Source organism: Chaetura pelagica, unplaced genomic scaffold (genome assembly GCF_000747805.2).
Source record: "Chaetura pelagica isolate M959 unplaced genomic scaffold, ChaPel_1.0 scaffold147, whole genome shotgun sequence".
NCBI classification, from domain to species: Eukaryota; Metazoa; Chordata; class Aves; order Apodiformes; family Apodidae; genus Chaetura; species Chaetura pelagica.
In genome coordinates this window covers 3,092,616-3,100,445 of record NW_009954194.1, presented here as the reverse complement: position 1 = coordinate 3,100,445, position 7,830 = coordinate 3,092,616, and positions in this window count along the sequence as shown.

Genomic DNA, 7,830 nt, shown 5'->3' with positions numbered 1-7,830 from the left:
GGCAAAAGCCTCTCACCACCCCCCACCCTCAGCAACTCCCACAGCACTTCCCTGAACTGGGAAGAGTCCCGAGGAATCCCGGAGCTGCTGCTGGAACAGAGCAGAGAGTTATGGGGGTCACGAGAGATCAAGGCTGAGGATCGACAGTGATGGATGAACAGAGTCCTCCCCAGACGCTGGCCATGGACGGAAGAGAAGGGGAGAAGAAGAAGGAAGGAAGGAAGTTGTCTTCTGTGATCTCTGACCTTCCTTTGAGCTTACGTAGATATATGGAATGGAATATCTTTGGCCAATTTTGCTGTCTGTCTCACTCAGCCTCCTACGGGGGAGGGGGTCACAGATCTCCCCACAGTGTCTGAGCCGGCAGAGTGCAGGTGCGGCCTTGAAGCCTCAGTAGTTAGAAAAACATTCCACTGTCTTATCAGCCCAGCAGAACACACTGTTGCTAGTTACAAGAAAGCTCACTGAAGGAAAAAAAAAAAAAAAATCAGTAAAAAGAAAAATTGGCTTCATCCTGGCTCAAACCAGGACACATACATATTAAAAGAGAGTTAATATTTTTTTTAAAGTAAAATAGTTTTTATGGCTGTGGCAAAGCCACAGTGAAAAGAGCATGAGGAAATAGAAACAAATAAATGATTGCCTCTATGTTTTTGCTTGATCAGTGATTACGTTCCTTCAGTTTTTAGGTCAGTATATCTTGACCGAAATTAGTTTTTCCTGATATCTCCAGGGATTCTATATTCAGCCAGTTCTTTGTTCAGCAGCTTGTTTAAGTAGATTAGTCCGTAATTCAGTGTTGGTGCTTTTAAGGGGAAAAGACAGAATTACTCTGTCACGACACCATCCAATTTTCATTTTTTCAAAAAACCTCTTGTTCAAAGAAAATGCAGAGAATCGTAGAATCATTAGGGTTGGAAGAGACTTTCAAGACCATGAAATCCAACCATCAGCTTCACACCCCTGTGATCACTAAACCATGTCCTGAAGCCACCATGTCTACCCATTTTTTTAATATCTCCAGGGATGGTGCCTCCACCACCTCCTTGGACAGCCTGTTCCAATGCCTCACTACTCTTGCTGTGAAGAAATCTTTCCTAATATCCAATCTGAATCTCCTCTGGCACAACTTGATCCTCTTTTCTCTTGTCCTGTCATTAGTCATTAGGAGGAAGAGGCCAATACTCGCTTCACTACAACCTCCTTTCAGGTAGTTGTAGAGAGCAATGAGTCTCCCCTCAGCCTCCTCTTCTCCAGGATGAGCAGCCCCAGCTCCCTCAGCCTCTCCTCATAAGACCTGTTCTCCAGACCCCTAATCAGCCTACTTGCACTTCTCTGCACCCTCTCCAGAACATCAATGTCCTTTCTATACTGCTGTGCCCAGAACTGCACACAGTACACTTGCATATGTGTCTGCCAGGAAGTCATTTGACTTCTTCCTGGGTTTGTAAGTCCAAATGTTCTTACAAGGTTTGGTACTGTAGGTCCTGTTTTTGCACTGGTTCTTAATCTGAGCTGAAGTCACCTTCTCCCTAAATCAGAATTGCTGCTTGACACAGTTACATGCTATGTGTCTGTTGCTCAATAACAGGGAGAGTCAGGCACCTGAGGCACTGCAGTGACCTTCAGCATGTGGCATCTGTCCCAATTAGCCCACTATGAGATTATAACTGGGCCTAGTCTGGAAGATAGCAGACTACAAGGACCAACCACAATAGGCATTATGGAAAATATTGTGTCATGTTTGACTTCTCCGCCACACACAGTCCTCTAACATTACCCCAGCAGACTTTGTACCCTCAGGTGATTCCTGATGGCATGCAACATACACACCCAGGTTATGCTGTTATCAAACTGTGCCCCTGATGGAGCACAACACTTATTTCAGACATGTTGAACTCAAAATTATTTCTTAGGAGCCCAGAAACTGTAATGCTCAAGAGAAGTAAAAATCCAAGCACTATGTAGTGTGGACATGAATATATTGTTCCACTTTTACCCTGGTTTATATTGCATTATGCCCTGCTTTATTTTGCAGTATGTATGCAGCCAGGAGGTCTTTCACCTCCAGGCTTGTTGGTCGTGGTGAAAGCAAGAAACAGTATTTCTGCTGGGGGTAGAGGGAGGGGTCAGTCTTGCTAAGCATCACACAATGGTGTAGTTTTATCACCTGAAAACTTAATATGTAACAAGTAAGACATTCCTGGGTAAAATGTAAATGCCTTTGATATGTATCAGGCCAAATTTGATGATCTAATAGTTTCTTCTGACTTTAACTTTGGTGAAATTTGCCATGCAGGGAGGTGTTTCACCAGAGGTCACTGGAAAGCAAAGTATGGCCTGCAAAAGAATGGCCTGAATTGTTTCCTTCAGCAATTTTTTTAGCATGACACATTAGCATTTTCTCAGGTAATAAATGACAGGAGAAACATTTTCTTGCCTAAGGAAAGAAATTATACAATTTATGAGAAAAAAAAAAAAAAGTTCTGTGTTAAATAAGGTAACACCATAACATCAAGTACAATTCCCCCATAAATCTACTGGCATGCAGCAATGACTAAAATGTAGCTGTTGGCCTAGGTGTAAAGTGATGGTACAGATTGCAAAACAGACATGGAAACTGCGCTCATGTCAGCACAAAGGAAATTGTTCCACTTAAAGCACACAAAGAAAAAACTCTCTTCTACAATCAAATAAACCTGACTAAATCATCAGGATATCATCAATTGCACTTGATGAATGGCCACTTGTAGTGCACAGAACACAGTTTTGGCAAAGAATCACGTTGGCAGAGAACCAATCCTGCCTCGCTGGTGAGGCAAGCATGTGTGACTCAGCAGAGAAGTGCCAGGGTGCCGAGTGACTTTAGGCTCCTCTTCTACTGAAACCATTTGAGGTGAGACCTTTCGTGCTGTGAATGGGGAGTGGGCACACTGTCAGTACATCTCTAAAGAGTAGTGCTCCCAAAAAACTCATCAGGTGGTTGGTGGCTGGCATTTGGGCTCTCTGTCTGTACTGAAAGGGTAAGTACTAATAATGAACAAGAGAGAGAGCAGAGCAAAAGAGGAGTTAGATGAATACATCAATAGTGTAAACCAGTTCTATGTACTTTCAGTAGCACATATTGCACTATCATCCTGCTGGTCATGAAAACACATCACCTAAGTATTTGTTACATCGTGCATTAGCCAATAATGAACAAACCCATCTAAAAAAGCAGGAAGAAGATTTTGAGGTACAGAATTTCAATTATTAAAAAGTTTTGCTCCGATACACATGCCAATATGTACATTTATTATTACAGGTCTTGTCTAAGTCATGGTAAAGAAGGATTTTACAGTTGAAGAATGTTAAGCTACTGACTTCCAGCTAAAAGAGTAGCCAAAATATAACTTAGCTGATTTCTTTAAGATCCTCATTTCTATAGAGAAATCAAACCACTATGGACAATTACGATTTATATATTAATCCCTCTGAGAAGTATAGCAATTTTTATGCTGCCATTGTAATCTAACAATTGAAGTTGAATGATTTAATGTGAACTTCACAACCCAATGCTAGAACAGACAGACATATTTATATTCACAAAGAGTATCTGTTACATCTATTAGACTCTGGCACCATTTAGAAAACCACTCCTATGAGATGTTATCCTCAACACTCAGATTCCCATAATCTAAACTTGCTTTTCTTTTTCTTAAAAATATCCAGAAAGTTAAAAATACTTGGCAGAACTTCCTTAATTTTGGTAAGTGGTTGGCACGCTATATCCTAAACCTGATATTGCAGCATAGCTGCCTAATGTATAATGCAGGTGTCCCAGAAGTTAATACTTACATGAGTTTAATGCCAAGCTGATACAGAACCACAGAATCACAGAATGTCCCTGGCTGGAAGAGCTCTCCAAGATCATCCAGTCCAGCCCTAGACCTAACAGCACAAGCTTGCCACTAGACCATGGCCCTAAGCACCAGGTGCAGGGGCTTGAAAGCAATGATACCTGGGAAAGCAAACTCACCATTCTGGAAATAACCACTCAGAGCCAGTCTTACATTTCTGTATATAGCCAGGCAGAAGAAACAGATGTAAAAAAAAAATGAGTCCCTGAATGTTCTAACTGTCCCACAGTTCCAAGTGGATGCTGCATTCCACTAAACTCTCCATGGATCTGATAAAAATCCAGCAGTGAGAGCACATGGTGTACTTTATCTCAAGATTTTCTTCTATAAATCTGGCAGTAGGTCCTTACCTTTGGAAGAGAAATGGAGTAAACTGTGCAGTCCATCTGTCATCTTATGGAAGAGACTGCATTGGTCAGGTCATTCAGACACTACTCCAAGGGAACAGGAAGAGATGCAATGTCCTAAAGAGTTTATATTAAGTAGCTTCTGTCTCAGGGCAGCATTTCCAAAGGTGTAGTAGGAACTTGTAATGGCAGACTAAGATCCTCTGGGAACCAATACAGTCAGATTTGAAGTAGTGAGTGCTGGCTGGTGAGATCTTCTTTCTCTTGGTAGAGCATGCAGAATTGCAGAGCAGCTACATGGACACCCAGCCACACGTCTGATCTGAAAATGGGATAAAACAGGCATCTTGCAGAAATACTTTAGAACCAGAACCCTGATTTTTTGTTCTGAAAAGCTGATCTTAGGGAGGTTCTTTTCAAAGATACAGTAATTGAAAGCCATGATCTGGTTAGGGCCTAGAAAGAAGTAGCTGATTCTTATAATTGTCAGCTTTGGAAACCTCCTGAATAAAATCCAGTAACTTCTTGGAGAAGACAGAGTAGTCTAGCCAACTAAGCTGGAGGTTTCTGCTACTTGCTGTTAAAAAATGCTCTCTTTCAGCTGCTTGTCCATATGGATGTGCCACAACGTCTGTTCTCTGCAGTTGAGCCGTGGTTGAGAAGAAATGGTAAAAAACCCTTGAATTTGCTAACATCTGAAATAGTGGGAACTGATACCTGTTCATGTTACAGGTGTCCCCTGCAAGATCCCAACAAATTATTTTGCTGGAAAAACAGAAGTACCAGGTGAGATACACTAGCCTCAGATCATACAAAGTGCACCACAATCCTGGTTGCTGTGACAGGAGCCTGCCTCAAAAAAGCAGCTGCCTGTGTTTCTTCCTTAAAGTACACACTGCTGGCACATGAAAGGATCTTTCGCTCCAGATTATAACACAAATTTGAACCACAGACTTTCAGATAAAGAAAATTCCATCTTCTGGAAAAGGTGGGATGAAAAACTAAACTTACTGAAGGAAAGAAAGAAATCTGTAAAAGGGAAGTGCCTTCATCCTGTCTCAAACTGGGACAGATTTGTAAACAAATCCAGCCAACTCAACATAGACTCCTCTGGATGCACAGGAAAACTGTCTCGCTCTGTCCCCAGGTGAGGTCCCTGCAGACCCTGGTGTTCTCCTCATAGGTCCTCCCAGTCCATGTGCCCACCTCTGGCTTTCCCAGTGTCTCCACTGAGTGTGTCCAGTTAGGATGAGGGCAGGCACAGTCCCCCTGTCTCACCACCATGTTCTTCAGGCACCAGGGTGCCACAGGGTAGGCAGAGCCAGTCAGCAATCTGCCTTCTTGCTGTCCAGCCAGCTGCCCAGCTGCCTTGTTCACACTAGACAGGCAGATAAAGCAGCTATAAGGTTTCCTCACAGGGCCTGGCTGTGTTTTCTTGGACTTGTCCTTGGCAACCATCTGATTTTCTTTGTATCCAGTATGGGTCTTGGTCTTATTTCCTTTTTGGTGTCCTGTAATCAGGTACAGAGGAGTTCTCCTGAACACCTTCAGAGATGAGTGAACAGGACATCAGGACATCGTCCAAAGTCATAAGCTTTTATGAGAAGGGTCCTTGAAAAGAGCCTGGAGTTGGAGAACAGACCTGGAGGGAACAGCTAAGAGAGATGGCCTCCAGTCTGAGATTATTTGTAGGTTGGTGTATTATTTGAGTAGGATGAACTGTTCAGGGAAACATTGAGATGGCAGCTAGAACCACCAACAGTGGTCAGCTTCTCTCCACTCTGCCCTGCCCGAAATGCTATATGTGGTAGGATGAACTGACATTATCAAAGGAGATTATTGTGTCTGGAAGCCCTCCCTCTTCTTTGGTGGCTCTGAATTTCTGTGTTATACAGCACAAGAATGGTTGTACACACACTGGGGAAGCATCAATTTTCTCAGTCATCTCCCGTGTAGGAGGACTGTTGTGCTTCAGATTTTTTCAGGCATACCTGTATGACCAGGAATCCTGGAGGCAGTGAAGCTACTGGGAGACCTGAGTCAAGTCAGGTGTTGTCTTCTGGGTTAGGCAGCTATTCCTGTGCCGCTTGAGCACTCTGCTGGTAGCACGGCTCTGCAGCATGACCAAATCAGCCAGCTGCAGCAAGCTGCCTGCAAAACCCAACAGCACCTCTCTGCCAGGGAGTGATCTAACCACCTTGAAAGACCTTTCTTTCTATCAGTCCTTTGTTGGCTCAGCTGGTCATTGACTCTTGCACAGTCCAGCTGTGACGTTCTCTGTGCATTCATGGTTATCAGGGAAGGGTCAGCAGCTCTCTCTGGTTGCAGCTCTTTGTACAATTGATTTTGCTGGCTGCCTTTATGCACTGTAGACTGTATTTGTGCTCTCGCTGATTCTGTTAACCTAAACATTAACAAATCAAGTTGTGCTGACCACAATAAAGAGGATTTTATTTAACTTGTTTTGCTGGTAACTCATATATTATCTGATCCCCTGATAAATAAAGGCTCATTTGTTCATATTTTGTTTCAGAATCAAAGCCACTGTACAAATCTCTGCTGTTTTCAGCTTTCAGTTTTTCTTAACTGATCAAGCACCTCATTGATTCTCCTAGTACTGTTCAACCCTTACAGTGACCATGGGTGGCAAAGCTCCAGTCCCTGCATCTTTTTCATCAGCTTCTCTCTCCTGCCTTGCAAACCAAAGACTCTCCACCTTGTCTTTGATTCCAGTTTGATCAGGCATCACTTTCTCTGCTCTTGTAAGGAAAGATTGTTACAGAGCTGCCTTTGAACAAAAGCATAGAAATAGAGTAAGAATTTACTAATGCATATCTCTGACACTGCCTACCTTTAAATCTCTTTATTGTGGTGGTTTGGTTTGGTTTGGTGTTTGTTTGGGGTTTTTTTTAGCGGAGTTGTTTGGTTTTGTGTTTGCTTGTGTGTGTGGGGGTGGCTGTTGTTTTGTTTTTGTTTTCCTGCTTAAGTTCTAGCTCTCTCAGTGGCCCTTTCCTATAGAGTATGTAGTTGGAAGAGCTGTCGCTGCTGGCCTGGGGACACGCCGATGTGGGGCTGCTGGCTGGGACGGGCTGCCTGGGGACCTGCCCGAGACCCGACCTGCGGCCGGGGCTGTGAGCTACCCTTGCTCCTGCCTGTGCTGCAGGTTGCGACCACCCACGGGAACAGGTACATCATCTGCAAGTGTCCCTGCGGTTGGGAGCATCGGCTGCAAACAGCGGGAAAGCGGGAGAGGCGCTCGGCGGTGCCGCGCTGCCCCCTGGTGCGGGCAGGGCCGCCCTGCTGCCCTGCTTGCCTGCTGCCCGGCTTCCCTGCTGCCCTGCTTGCCTGCTGCCCGGCTTCCCTGCTGCCCTGCTTGCCTGCTGCCCGGCTTCCCTGCTGCCCTGCTTGCCTGCTGCCCGGCTTCCCTGCTGCCCTGCTTGCCTGCTGCCCGGCTTCCCTGCTGCCCTGCTTGCCTGCTGCCCGGCTTCCCTGCTGCCCTGCTGCACTGCTGCCTGGCTTCCCGGCTTCCCTGCTGCCCTGCTGCCCTGCTGCCCGGCTTCCCGGCTTCCCCGCCGGCCCGCCGC